Raw genomic sequence first — 16007 nt, 5'->3', positions numbered from 1 at the left:
CTTACTACGAGCCAACTTCTATAATATACACTCATAATTAAACCGGCAGCTGGGTTAGTACACTCAAGTTATTCTGCCAACTTCCATGTCGTATACTGCCCCGAGACATTCTTAATGCACGGTCTTGAAATGTTTAAGGCTTGGAATCTTATTGATTTATTGAAGCATTGTATGAAATCCATTAAGTGCAAGACTGTTGCCTCAATGGTAGACTCATCTAGTCTAGGTATGTTTCAGATGCTTTGCCGGTTCAATTAAGTGAAACAAATTTGAAATGTATATGCAAGTTAACTATTACACTGCACATACAGTTAAAGCACAACTTACTGCACATTGTATTTTGCAGAGTGAAATATTTATCAAGTTGCGAAGTGTTGAAAAATACTTCCGAATGGAAATTCTATGCAGAGTATTTTAATAAAAATAGGGAACTTCACATAAGTAAAAGTAACAAAGAAATATTCCTGTTGAAGAATGCCGAGATACATCTGACAATGTCTAACACAGGATCAAATAAAAACCCCAGCAAATGCTAATGCACTACTGAAGTCAGTGTAGAGATCAGTGCAGAACTGATTCAACATTTAAGCCTATAAGACACCAGAGGACTAACCCACTTCTTAATACAGTCAATATGCTGTCTCCTCTCCATTACTTTAAATCACTCTAAGGGAATAATTTAATTCATTTCTAACAAAATTTACACAAAGCTTTATCACACAACTTCTCTGTGGTAAATACAAACTAAAGGATTCTGCTTCCACTGTCACCTTCAACGCCAGGACCTCCCAGAGTGTTTTACAACCAGTGGATTACTTTTGAAGTGCAGTCACAGTTCACACATATGCAGACAGTGTGTACTCAGCAAGATCTTTCAAGTATCAAATAGATGAATGTAGGAATGCTAGCATAATGACTAGACTAGTAAACTAGCAGCCAGAATTACTGATCCAGAGACAGGAATTCAAATCCTTCAGTGACAACGAGGGGAAATTAATTTTAGTTTATGAAATAACTGAATATAAAAGGATCATCAATAAAATGACCATGATTCTACCACATTTGTTGAAAAAATCTGCTCGGTTTACTATTAATACTCTAAGGGAAGGCAATTCCCAATCCATTCCTGGCCTGGCCTCTATGTGACAACAGATCCACAGTAATATGGATAATTCATCCTCTGATATGGCCCAGCAGGACATTCACTTGTGCCAAACCACCATAACAAAACGTAAGAGGAGTGAAACCAGACAGCTCGCTTGGCATCAGCTGGACAACAAACTCACACCGAAGGCACACCTGCCTCAGCTAAGTCTATAAGGGACACCTGGTGAACATTGACGGTGTCGTCACACACGTGAGTCACGTAGCAACTCACAGTCATACTTACTGAATCATACCTTTCAGCCAATACCCTGGATTCCATTATAATTCCAGGATTATCCTCGATTTACCACCAGAACAGTTCCAGCAAAGGTGGAAGCAAGCAGAATATAGCTGTAAAGGTAGAGCCCTGGAAGTCCCAAGATTGACTTTGGACCCTGAATAGTCTCAAATCAGCAGTTAAAGCACTCTTTAATTGCTCATTGCAAATTATTGACTTCACTTAGCTGATGAATTGGTAATGCTCCATGTTGAGCACCTAATGGAGGAAGCACTGTGGGAAGGAAGGAGATAAAACATATTCTGGTGAGGAAACTTCATTGTCCAGGCCAAGGGAGGGTCAGTTGCACATTAATGAATGATCTACACAAGTCCTGAAGGGCACAGCTCAAGCCACAATACTACCTTAGACCCAAATTCTAGAGACACATGAATAATTGCCTTAATATCAAGTCTGTAGATAACCAAGTGCAGCATTAAGGGGGGATTAATAAAACACTACCATCACTAAATCTCCCATGTCAAATTCTGGGTGGTTGCCATTAACTAGAAACTTAAAAAGATCAACCACAAAGCAAGTCACAAGATTGGGTATCCCACGTGAGTGTTGCGACTCCCCAACGACGCTCCACCATCCACAACACACAATTCAGGAATGTGCTGGCAAATTCTCCATTTGCTTGGATGGGAGCAGCGCCAACAACACTTGAAGACTGACACCATCCAGGACAAAGCAGCCTGATTGATTTGCACCCTATACAAACATTCATTCCCTTCACCACCAGCACACTACAGCATATGATTGCCAAAATGCACGGCAGCAACTTGCTTTCTTTGACATCACCTTCCAAACTGGAAATATTCACCATCCAGGAAGCAAAAAAGAGCAAAAGGCACATGGGACACTCACCATCGATTAGTTCCCCCCACCCCCCTTCCCCCCAAAACCCCTTAACGTTCTGATTTGTAAATGTTTCATCATTCCTTTGTTATCACTGGGTCAAAATTCTGGAGTCTCTATCTGACTGTAGGAATACTTTCACCAAAAGGACCGTTGCAATTCAAGGCAGCAGCTCACCATCTTAAGGTCAATTATTGATGCATTTTGAATGCTAGCTGAGCTAGGGATGTCAACATCCATCACTGACTCAAACAAAGTAATTTTCAAAGGCATTGGTTGAAGTGGGAAGATTATCCTGGATATTGAAAGAACTCTGGTCTTTTTCAGTTAATGCCACAGGATCATTTTGGTCACTTCACTTGATAGATAAAGCTCAAGTTAAAGATTTTATTCTTGCAGTTCCAAGAATGCACATTTCCTTCACAGACTTGATCACCTGTTCAAATTCCAGGCCACCATGTACCTAATGGGGAGCAAGATTTAAACAACTACAAAAAATGATAATAATGATGTGTCCATGAGAAGTCTTCTGCAACTGACTAAATACCTTGCATGCCAAATTCCATCTATTAGAATATGCCTGCTACTAATCTCAGGGCTTGTGGATGAAAGTTTTTTTTAAATACAGCATTATGTTACAGGCTTCCTTTGCTCCAAACTAATAAGTACACAATGCAGCATGCAAGAATATAATACAAGGACATTTACTGTCACTGTGCTTAGATAATTTGCTATTGTGGCACATCATTTGTCCATGCTGGAATCCAACAAACAGGGGAATCTGAAAAACTACAGGGAAATCCTGAAGCCTCCTGTTCCACATCGACACAAAATAGTAAGAAGGATTTTGTGGTAATGTGTGTTGAACAACAGACGAGTATTGTCATCTAAAACATGGAGTCCCTGTATGTAACAAAAATCACCAAATCACGATGAAAATATCATTGAAGAACTCACATGGATTTTGCTCATTTTATACAAGGGTAGATTTGCATTGTTCTGAATAGGTTTATTAGGTTATAGAATCAGTCATATAGCAAAGAAACAAACTCTTTGGTCCACCATGTCATTGCTGACCATTACATTCCCATCTATTTTAATTCTATTTGCCAGCACTTGGTCTGTGTCCATCCATGCCAGTGATTCAACTGCTCATCTAGATACTCAAATGTTGTGAGAGTAGCTGCCTGCACTACCAACAGTGCATTCAAAATTGCAACCAATCACTAAGTGAAAGAAAATTCCTCAGATCCCTCTAACCCTCAGTCTTCAACCTTAAACTAGTCCCTCTAGTCTTGGGCACTCTGTTATGCAAAAAGTTTCTCATTATCCACCCCTCAACGTCATACATCTCCATTATATTCCCCCTCTGCCTCTTCACTCCAAGGAAGACAAACCCAGCATATCCACTCTCTTCTCATAACTGAAACATTCCATCCCAGGCAACATCCTGGTAAATCTCCTCTGCACTCTCTGATGCACTCACATCCTTCCTATTGTGTGGCAACCAGAATAACACAATACTCCAACTGTGGCCCAACCAAAGTTTTGTAAAGTTGCACCATAACTTCCATGCACTTATATTCCATACCACTGCCCCCCGTCAGCATCTTGTATTGTCTTCTTCATCACCGTAAGACATTGAAGCAGAATTAGGCCATTCAGCCCATCGAGTCTGCCCTGCCATTCGATCACGGCTGATTTATTTTTCCCCCTCAACCCCATTCCCCTGCCTTCTCCCCGTAACCTTTGATGCCCTTACTAATCAAGAACCCATCAACCTGTGCTTTAAATATACTCAATGACTTGGCCTCCACAGCTGTCTGTGGCAATGAATTCCACAGATTCATCAGCCTCTGGGTAAAGAAAAAACTCTTCATCTCTGTTCTAAAGGCACATCCTTGTATTCTGAGGCTGTGCCCCCGGTCCTAGATTCTCCCACTACTAGAAACATCTTCTTCACGTCCACTCTATCCAGGCCTTTCAATATTTGGTAGGTTTCAATGTGATCCTCGCTTATCCTTCTAAACTCCAGCGAGTATAGGCCCAGAGCCATCAAACACACCTCATACACTAATCCTTTCATTCCCAGGATCATTCTCGTAAACTTCCTTTGGACCCTCTCCAGTGCCAGCACATCCTTCCTTAGATATGGGGCCCAAAACTGCTCACAATACTCCAAATGTGGTCTGACCAACACCTTCTAAAGCCTCAGCATTACATCCTTGCTTTTTCTATTCTAGTCTTCTCGAAATAAATGTGAACATTGCATTTGCCTTCCTTACTACTGACTCAAACTGCAAGTTAGCCTTTAGGGAACCCTGCACTAGGCCTTCCAAGTCCCTTTGCACCTCTGATTTCTGAATTCGCTCCCAGTTTAGAAAATTGTCTATGCCTTTATTCCTTCTACCAAAGTGCATGACCATACACTTCCCTACGCTGTATTCCATCTGCCACTTCTTTGCCCGTTCTCCCAACCTGTCCAAGTCCTTTTGCAGACTCTCTACTTCCCACAACACTACCTGCCCCTTCAACTATCTTTGCATCACCAGCAAACCTGGCCACAAAGCCATCAATTCCGTCATCCAGATCATTGACATATAACATGAAAAGTAGCGGATCCAACACCGACCCCCGAGGAACACAACTAGTCACCGGCTGCCAACCAGAAAAGGCCCCCTTTATTCCCACTCTTTGCCTTCTGCCAGTCAGCCAATCTTCTATCCATGCCAGTACCTTTCCTGCAATACCCCGGGGTCCTATCTTGCTTAGCAGCCTCATGTGCGGCACCTTGTCAAAGGCCTTCTGAAAATCCCAAGTAAACACCGACTGTCTATCCTGCCTGTTACTTCCTCAAAGAATTCCAACAGATTTGTCAGGCAAGATTTCCCCTTAAGGAAACCACGCTGACTTCGGCCTATTTTATCATGTGCTTCCAAGTACCTTGAAACCTCATCCTTAATAACGGTAACATCTTACCAAACACTGAAGTCAGGCTAAATGGCTTATAACTTCCTGTCTTTTGCCTCCCTCTCAAAGAGTGGAGTGACATTTGTGATTTTCCAGTCCTCCAGAACCATTCCTGAATCTAGCGATTCTTGAAAGATCACTTCTAATGCCTCCACAATCTCTTCAGCTACCGCTTTGGAGAACCCTTGGGTGCAATCTGTCTGGTCCAGGTGACTTGTCCACCTCCAGACCTTTCAGCTTCCCTAACACCTTCTCCTTAGTAATAGCTACTACACTCACTTCTGCCTCGATTCTCTTGAATTTCTGGCATGATGCTGGCATCTTCCACAGTGAAGACAGACTCAAAATGTACTTTATTCAGTTCATCCGCCATTTCTTTGTTCCCCATTACTATCACTCTAGCATCATTTTCCAGCGGTCCGATGTCCACTCTTGCCACCCTTTTACTCTTTATATATCCGAAAAAGCTTTTGGAATCCTTTTATATTATTGGCTAGCTTACCTTCGTATTTCATCTTTTATCCCCTTATTGCTTTTTTAGTTGCCTTCTGTTGGTTTTTAAAAGCTTCCCAATCCTCGAGCTTCCCACTAATTTTTGCAATATTGTATGCCCTCTCTTTTGCTTCTATGCTGTCTTTGACTTCCCTCATCAGCCATGGTTGTCTCATCCTCCCTTTAGAATGCTGCTGCTTCTTTGCGATGAACTGAGTGTTCCGAATTAATCCCAGAAACTCCTGCCATTGCTGCTCTACCGTCATTCCTGGTGGGGTCCCCTTCCAATTAACTTTGGCCAGCTCCTCTCTCATGCCTCTAGTTACATTTACTCAACTGTAATACCGATACAGTCAATTTTTGCTTCTCCCTCTCAAACTGTAGGGTGAATTCTATGTTGTGATCACTGCCTCTTAAGGATTCCTTTACCTTGACTTCCCTAATGAAATCTGGTTCATTGCAAAGCACCAAATCCAGAATTTCCTTTTCTTGAGTGGGCTCGACCACGAGCTGCTCTAAAAAGCCACCTTGTAGGCATTCCACAAATTCTTTCTCTTGGGATCCAGTACCATCTTGATTTTCCCAATCTACCTGCATATTGAAACCCCTATGACCACCATAACATTGTCCTCTTTACATGCCTCTTCTATCTCCTGTTGTAATTTGTACCCCACATCCTGACTACTATTTGGAGGCCTGTAAGTAACTCCCAGTGCCTTTTTATCCTTGCAGTTTCTTAACTCCACCCACAAGGATTCTACATCTTCTGATCCTACGCCATTTCTTATCAAGGATTTGATTTCTTTTTTTTATTAAACAACAGCCACCCTGCCCCCTCTGTTCAGCTGCCTGTCTTTTCGATAGGTTGTGTATCCTTGGATGTTTAGCTCCCAGCTGTGATCTTCTTTCAACTATGACTCTGTGATGCCCAGAATGTCATACCTGCCAATTTCTAACTGTGCTAATAAGCTCATCTACCTTATTTCGTACATTGCATACATTCAAATATAACACCTTCGGTCCTGTATTCACCACTCTTCTTCTCAAATTTGACTTCATGTTGCCTGAAATTAAATTCTTATCCCTTCCTTAACTTTATCTTATTCTTTATTCTGGAGACTTCAGTAACCTCTCCTGCACTCTCCTTCCCTCTTACTTTATCCATACTTTTCCAATCTGTTGAACCCACCCCCTATTATTTAAAGCCCTGTCCACAGCCCTAGTTATGTGATTCGCCAGGACACTGGTCCCAGCATGGTTCAGGTGGAGCCCGTCCCATTGAAACAGCTCCTTCCTTCCCCAATGCTGGTGCCAATATCCCACAAATTCAATCCCACTTCTCCCATACCAATCTTTGAATCACACATCTAACTCTCTGATCTTATTGACCCTGTACCAATTTGCACACAGCTCAGGTAGCAATCCAGAGATTACCACCTTTTTGGTTCTGCTTTTTAATTTAGTCCCTAGCTGCTCAAATTCCCTCAGCAGAACCTCTTTCGTTGTTCAACCTACATCGTTGGTACCCACATGGACCACAACAAATGGATCTTTCCCCTCCCACTCCAAATTCCTCTGCAGGTCAGATGAGATGTCCCGAAACCAGGCACCAGGCGGGCAACACAACCTTCGGGACTCTCTATCTTTAAAGCAGAGAATTGTGTCTATTCCCCCGACTAGACTATCCCCAATTACAATTGCACTTCTCTTCTCTCCCCCCCACCCCCTGAATGGTTCCCTGAATGACAGTGCCACAGTTCAGTTGCTGATCCTTCCTACAGCCCCCACTCTCATCCACACAGGGAGCAAGAATCTCAGACCTGTTGGACAAGCTCAAGGGCTGAGGCTCCTCAGCACTACCTCTTGGATCCCCCTACCTGCTTCACTCACAGTCAAACACTCTTGTCCCTGACCACAGACCGAATTTGAAGCAGTTAATCTAATGGGTGTGACTGCCTCCTGAAACACAGCATCCTGGTAACTCTCCCCCTCCCTGATGCGTTGCAGTGTTTGAAGCTCAGATTTCAGGTCATCAACTTTGAGCCAGAGTTCCTCAAGCAACCAACACTTGCTGCAGATGTGGTCACCAGGAACCACAATGGGGCCCACCAGCTCCCAACATCATGCAGCTACAACACATCACCTGATCCTGTATCCCTACTTTACTTAATTAGTTGTATTTTGGTGTCTTTTTATTTAACTACTATAAAAATCCTAACCTGTTCTTCCTTGCTACTCACCTGTACCGCCTCGCTGAAGCCTCGAGCCAAAGCCTCAGATTCCCACTCCTACACCGGCCCATTCTCAAAATGGCCACTTGCTTCACCCTGCCTTCCTTTTATTGGCTGAGTTGCCACGCATTTAGCCAATCACAAAACTTAAGAAAAAAAGCTGCTGGCTTCTCCCCTCTGCTGCTCTGGCTACTGCAACTGGAGAAAAACCTTATCTATATTTGATGCCACCCTTAGGGATCTGTGGACTTGTACATCCAGGTCCCTCTATTCCTTGCTATTCGCTAGGACCTTACTGTGTATGCCCTTGCCCTTATTAAACCAGAGGTTGATTCTTGGTTAGTCTCACAAGGAAAGTTTGAACAGGTTGATCTTTGCTCTTTGGAGTTTAGGAGAATGAGAGGTGATCTTCGTAAAATCCATAAAGTTGAAGGGGACTGACAGAGCAGATGCTGGGAAGATGCTTCCCCTACTGGGGATTCCAGAACTTGTAGCCATAGTTTCAGAACAGGGGGTTGCCTGTTTAAAACCGATATGAGGAGAAAATCTTTCCATGACAGGATTGGAATTCTCTACTCCAAAGAGCTGTGGAAGCTGAATCTATGAATATATTAAAGGCAAAGGGTTATAAGGAATAGGCAGGGGAATTGAGCCGAAGCCAACATCAGATCCACTACAACGTTGCTGAAGGATAAAAGCATTGAGGGCCATTAAGCCTACTCCAGCTCTGTTTTTTAATGCTATTTTCTTAAATTGGAATATCCTCACTTTAAGAAATGACTTTCATGAATTTTTTATCCTCATTTAAAAGTGTTAGAAGCCCATCTACGTGTTACAGACGGCAGCTGCTTACTGTGCTGGCATCTGTTACTTCATGTGTTACCTGCTGAGGAACAGGCAGGTACCATTGGTGCTCTCCTGGAAATGGGGGAGGGGAAAAAGGAATAAGAGAAAATTCCAAAGTGGAGAGGGGAAGGAGGAAATGGCAAAGTTTAGTGGGATGGAGCCTCCTCTTGCTATGGGGCCTTATGCCAGGATGCTGCCATAAATTGCTGTTTCTTTATCAGTGCTGCCTGTCTGCAAAAGGGTATCACTTGTAAATCAAGGTGGGCAAGGCAGTGAGGGTAAAATCAATGTACCAATGGGGACCCACTAAATCAGGTCTGGTCTTCAGCTTGCTGTTTAGTTTGTCCCTTGTTCAAATGCAAGTGAACAATGAAGGCTGTGATTTCTGTTCCAACTTCTGTCAGCAAATCACTACAAGGATGAGCGCAAAATACATAGGAGAAATGACACCAGCTGTGGGTGAATCACAACAGGGATGCCTGGTCCACTGGGATTAATGATTCAATTGGACTGATGGGATTTCAACAAATGAGTACAAACATTTCAAAATAGAAAAATGCTTTTTATCTGCATCTTACATATAAAATAAAAAGTTCAGATAACTTTTGCCTAATCCACTTTGTTGGCATGTTGTCTTCAAAGATTAAAAACTTGCAATCATATAGTACTTTTCATTTCTTCGCAACATACACCAGTATCTCACATTCAACAGAAATTTATAACCAGTCATTTTAAAGTATAGTCAGTTATGTAGTTAGGGTTCCATATCCATATAAACTTAAGAATTAGGAGGAGTAGGCCAGATCACTCAAGGCTCTTCTACCACTAAATAAAATCAAGGTTCACCTGATTATAATTTCACTTTCCTTCTGCTTGTACTAACCTTTCCATTTCCTTGCTTACCAAGTATCTATCTACTTCCACCCTAAAAATATTCACAGACTCTGTTTCCACTGCCCTTTGAGGAAGAATGTTCCAAAGACTTGAGACACTCAGGGGGAAAACAAAATCATCTGTCTTAAATGAGTGACCCTTATTTTTAAACTGTTACCTCTTTTTCTAGATTCTCCCAGAACAGGAAACATCCTTCCACGTTCACACTGTTAATAATGTCACCCTGTCAATAATGCTCAGAATCTTATGCATTTCAATCATTCCCTTTCAATTTCCAAACACCAGCAGGGTACAAGCTGAGCCTTTACAAACTTTCAACCTGCCCATTTCAGGTACTGGTCAAGTAACCCTTCTCTGAATAGTTTCCAATGCATTAATATTCCTTCTTAACTGAGCATACCATTACTGTTTCAAAAACTCCAGATGTGGTCTCTTCAATGCCTTATCTAATAGAAGCATAACCTCCCTCTTTTGTATTCAATTCCCCTAGTAATAAACAATAGTATTCTTTTAAGCTTTCCCAATTACTCACAGTACCTGCATACAAGCCTTCTGTGAATCATGCAGTGGGGCTGAAATCCTGCTGCATCTCTGTTATATCTCACTATGAAGAGGTTTCTTTTTTTGATTTTCCTGCCAAAATGCACATTTTCACACTTTTCCACAATATATCAGATCTTTCCCCACTCACTTAGCCTATCCATATCCCCTCATGACCTTATGTCCTCTTCAAAACTTTCCTACATACCTTTGTGTCATTAATCACTTTAACCTTCAGTGCCTTTATCCAAGTTAGTTATATAAACTGTACAAAGCTCAAGCCCTAGTACCTATCCCTATGGCACACCACTCACAACATCCTGCCAACCACAAAAGACCCATTTATGCCTACTCCATGTTTCCTATCAGTCAGCCAATTTTTTTTATCCCTGCCCATATTCTACCTCCCACGAGCTTTTATTTTCCATAATAATCTTTGATGCGGCACTTTATCAAATGCAATCTGGAATTCTAAGTCTAGTACGTCCACCAGTATCCCTTTATCCACAGCACATGTTACTTCTTCAAGTAATCCAATACATTGGTCCAACAAGATTTCACTTTGCCTGATAACCTTGGTTTTTTTCTAAATGCCCTGCTATAATATTTTTAATAACATCTTGTAACAGTTTCTCCAATGACAGATGTTAACCCAACTGGCCTATAGGTTTGCACTTTGTCTCCATTTTTTTAATAAAGGAATTACATTTGCTATTTTCCAATCTAATGGAACCTTCCACAAATCTGGGGAATTTTGGAGATTTAATACAAAGCATCAAATACCTCACCAGCCACTTCTGTTAGGATGCTTGGATGAAGTCCATAAGGGCAAAGACTTGTCAGCGTGCGGCTCCAACAATCTGCAACAAATCCCCGCTGATTGTAATTTTCCCAAGTTGCTCCTTTTCCTAATCATCCCTGATTAACAATAACTTCTGGGATGTTGCTCATTTCTTCTGAAGTAAAGGCTGATGCAAAATGCCTGTTTAATTCATCTGCCATCTCCTTCCTTTCCATTATTGATTTCCCAGATTCATTATCTACAAGTCCAAGACTCACTTTATTAACTCTTGTCTATTAAATATCTACAGAAGTTCCTTTCTAAAAGAAAACATTTCTGGCTAGTTGTACCTTGTGCTCTAATTCACCTTTATTAGTCTTTTTATCATCCTTTGCTTTTCTTAAAAAAATATTCTATCCAGTCTTCTGACCTGCCATTGTAACAGTTTGCTCTTTCTTTTAGTTTGATACTATCCTTATTTGTTAACCACAGATGATGGGTCCTCACCTTGGAATGCATCCATTCTGTGTATTCTGAAAGATCCCCTTATACGTTTGCCACTAAATCATTACTGACTGATGCCTTAAACTAGTTTGCCAGTTCATTTTAGCCAGCTCTGCTTTAGTGCCCTCAAGTTTAGCTTATTCAAATTACTAGTCGTAGACACATTCTTCTCTGTCTCAAACTACATGTAAGATTCAATGATATTAATCATCGCTGTTGCTTTGGGCAGTCTTCACAATGATGACTCCAGTTAATCGCTTCTCATTGGACAACACCAGGTCTAGTACAATCTGCTCTTGGGTTGGCTTCAGAATGTGCTGTTCTGAAAAACTCTCGAAAACACTAGGAATTCCTCATCCGTACCTCCTTTACCCTTCTGATATTTCCAGGCTACACAAAGATTATAATTCCCCATAATTATCACCGTACCTTTCTGACAAACTCCCATTGTGTTTTCCTTTATAAGCTGCAGTGTGATTACTGTTGGGAGGCTTGTGCATCACTCTCATAAATAACTTCTTGCCTTTATTTCTTCTCATCTTCACTTAATCTGTTTCTATAACCTTGTCTCTTGAACTTAAGCCTTCCCTCTCTCTTGAGCTTGGACAACCAGTAACTGAGCATCGACTCTTTCCTAGCTTCCTACACATTCTATACATCATACACCCAATATTTGGGTTGCAATCTGTCACCTGCAGCCATGGCTTTGTGAAGGCTTTCAGATCATACACGTCCATCTTTGCACTCTCAGTTAATCTATTTTGTATTGAATATTCCACACATTCAGATACAAATCTTTCAGAAACATTGAAAAATGGAAACGCGAGCAGGCTATTTGGCCCTTCGAGCCTGCTCTGCCATTCAACATGATCATGACTGATCCTCCATCTTCATACCTTATTCCTGCTCGATCCCCTGAATGCATTTAGTTTTGTCCTTTTATTTTTGTAACCACTAGCCTCATCTACCGACTTCCTTATATATACATTCTCTATCCCTTCCAGACACAGTCTATTTATCATTTCCTACATTATAACTTTCTCTTTACTAAATGAAAACTGAAAAACTGTAGTTCTTGGAAATTGGAAACAAAAACAGAATATGCTGGGAATGCACAGCAGATCAGGCAACATCTGTGGAGAGAGATACAGGGTTAATACTTTGGGCTGAAGAACGTTTGGCAGAATTGAAGGGGGTTCTTTCTCTCTACCCTCAAATTTACTCTTTGATTTATTACACCTTAGCAACTTTGATCCCTTGCCACCACTATTGAGACCACAGTCAGTGCAGATTGGTAGTAACATCTCCTCCTAGCTGACTATCAACACAGGCACACCTCAAGGATTTGTGCTTAGCCCACTGCTCTACTCTCTACAGTCATGACTGTGTGGCTAACCACAGCTCAAACACCATCTATAAATTTGCCAATGACATCACTGTTGTTGGCAGAATTTCAGATGGTGATGAGGAGGCATACAGGAGTGAGACAGATCGGCTGGTTGAGTGGTATCGCAACAATAACCTTGCCCGCAATGTCAGCAAGACCAAGGAATTGATTGTGGACTTCAGGAAGGAAAAGCCGGGAGAACACACACCAGACCTCATTGAGGGGTCAGCGGTGGAAAGGGTGAGCAGCTTCAAGTTCCTGGACATCAACATCTTAGAGGATCTATCCTGGGCCCAACACATTGATGCAATCACGAAGGTGGCACACCAGTGGCTCTACTTCGTAAGGAGTTTGAGGAGATTTGGTATGTCACCAAAGACTTGCAAATTTCTATAGATGTAGTGGAGAGCATTCTGACTGGTTGCATCAGCCTGGTATTGAGCGTCCAATGCACAGGAACGCAAGAGGCTATAGAGGGTTGTAGACTCAACTGGCCCCATCACGGGCACAACCCTCCCCACCATCGAGGACATCTTCAAGAGGCAGTGTTTCAAGAAGGCATTATCCATCATAAAGGACCCTCACCATCCAGGACATGCCCTCTTCCCATGACTACCATCAGGGTGGTGGTACAGGAGCCTGAAGACCCAAACTCAATGATTCAGGAACAGCTTCTTCCCCTCCACCATCAGAATTCTGAATAATCCATGAACACTATCCCATTATTCCTTTTTTCCTTGCACTATCTTTATTTTTATAAGTTATAGATTTTTACATCTTTGCACTGTGCTGCTGCCGCAAAACAAGTTTCATGTCATATGTCAGTGATAATAAACATAATCCTGATTAGAATAAAATCATTGCTCCTTAGTAATGAAGTACTCCTGAGTAAATCAGTACTTCCTTAGATATGCGGCTGACTAGAACAGCAGTCCTATCACTGCTTAAGTGTAGACCATCTCAATCACAGAGCTCCCACCTCCCCCAGTACTGATAGTGTAATCTGATACCCTCTTCCATCACATCAGACCATGCCCAATTTCTCTAGTACTATTTGTTTTGTGCTAATATGCATGTGGCTCAGAATGTTGGCGCAGGGGATAGTGCTGCTGCTATACAGCTCCAGCAACAGGTTTGATCCCGATACTGGTAGTGTGGAATTTGCATGCATTCCCTGTGACTGCATGGGTTTCTCCCAGGTGCTCTAGATTCCTCTCATGTCCAAAGACGTGTGGGTAAGTTAACTAGCCACTGTAAATTGACCCTAGTGTAGATGGGTGGTGGGATGATCAGGGGAATTGATAGTTATGTAAGACAAAAGATTACAGGGAATTAAATGGGGAATGGGATTGAGTTTGCCATCTTTATTGTATTAATTATATAACTACTTTCTACAAGTAGTTATTTTCTTTATTTTTTTAAGAAAGAATGTGTTTTATTACCTCAGCAATGGTTCAGTACTATTTTAAACCTTGAGGATTGAGTTGGCCTTAACACTTACTGGACATCTAAAGGGCTTGCTTCTTTTCCCAACTCTCAAAGCACCATCGAAAGTTACACTCGTCTTTAATGATAGCTTATAAAGCCGAGATTTAACAGAAGAAACTCAGGTCTGCTCCCCCATCAGTTACCTGACTTGCACGGACATCACACTTTCCAGCTGATCACACTGTTGAGCTGCTGCTATTGTCCACATTTGCTGTTACCCCTACCTCACATTCTGAAAACCACACACTCTGCGCCATGGAGCTGAAAGCATGCTGTGCTTCAGTTGCCTCACTTTTCAGCAAACAAATAATTTGCTTGCGACATTGAGGGAGAAGTTGCCTTTCAGGAGAATGCCATTACCATTTACATCTACCCGATGAGGCAGAGGGGCTTCAGTTTTATATATTATTCACAGGATAGAAATTCTAATAAGGTAGAACGTTTTGTTTTGTTCTACCAGTCGAGATTGTGCTCATCTATGGTGGAGTTTGAACTCACCATTTCGTAAAACTAAAGTGAGCATGTTACAGACTTAAAATTACAGAAATATTCATGTAAATGAATGACATTACAAGAAACCAAGACCACACTTGTTTGATGAAATCATATTGAAGGGGTTGGGAGGGGGGGTGTGATTTCATTATCCAGGTTATTGCAGTGGGAGTTTCTGCTTACACGAAATGCATCTCTGGAAATTATGACACTGCACTGTTTAAATTATAAACAGTTGAAATCCAGGAAACTCCCATGCTTCAGTGAATCACATTGCAGTTTGTTGCACTGAATGTTGTTTTTACACCTGATTTATGTATTATGCTCCTTTTAAATTTGTCAGAAAGCCGAGGCAAAGGCAAATACCTTTTTCATGATTCACAACTATTCACCCTCATGTATTGCTTTCATGCCAGGTCAATGCAAACAGCTACAAAATGTGGCATGGGGACACACCAATGCTCCTTATTTAGGCAATAATCTTTTGACTCAACTGCACTTATTTTAAAAAGTAAAGTTTGACCATTGCATTGCAAACATTTCCCATTCGTGATTGATCCAAGGTGTAGCAGTGAGCCATTTTGAACCACGTGGCAATTTGATAGAACTATCGAGGCCATTTCTGAGGGCAAGCAAGAGCCATCATATTTTATCACACACTTAAGTCAGATTTGTGAATCACAAGGACACTTGTGAACCTTGTGAAGGGCTGAAGGGCCTGTTTCTGTGCTGTACAACTCAGGTTTTTTTTATGTAAAGAAAGCTACAATCTGGTAGTGTCTTGATCATTATCAAGAATCTGTGACATCATCATTATCACTGATTATTTCAGATTTTCAGATATTTTCATGACATAGGAGAAGTTTATTTGGCCCACTGAGTCTATGGCATCTCTCACAGCACATCCGTCAATACCATTCCTTCACTTATTTTCCTGTAACCTATTCTCTCTCTCATATTCATCCACTCCTACCCGATTCTCTTATCACCCACCTCTATACTGGGAATAATTTACAGCAGACAACTAATCTATCAACCAGCGTGTTTAACTTGTAGGAGGTAACCCATTTTGAATTTGAATCACTGGATTATCTAGTA

General features: G+C 41.6%; 1 protein-coding gene across 6 annotated transcripts in view; it reads right to left on the bottom strand.

Annotated features, from left to right (window-relative positions):
• Positions 1–16007, bottom strand: part of atp8a1 (ATPase phospholipid transporting 8A1) — a 276718-nt gene that overhangs the window by 42628 nt on the left and 218083 nt on the right. The window lies entirely within an intron of this gene.

The sequence above is a fragment of the Pristis pectinata genome, chromosome 2 (genome assembly GCF_009764475.1).
Source record: "Pristis pectinata isolate sPriPec2 chromosome 2, sPriPec2.1.pri, whole genome shotgun sequence".
Taxonomy (NCBI): Eukaryota; Metazoa; Chordata; class Chondrichthyes; order Rhinopristiformes; family Pristidae; genus Pristis; species Pristis pectinata.
This window is presented reverse-complemented; position numbering and strand designations above follow the sequence as displayed.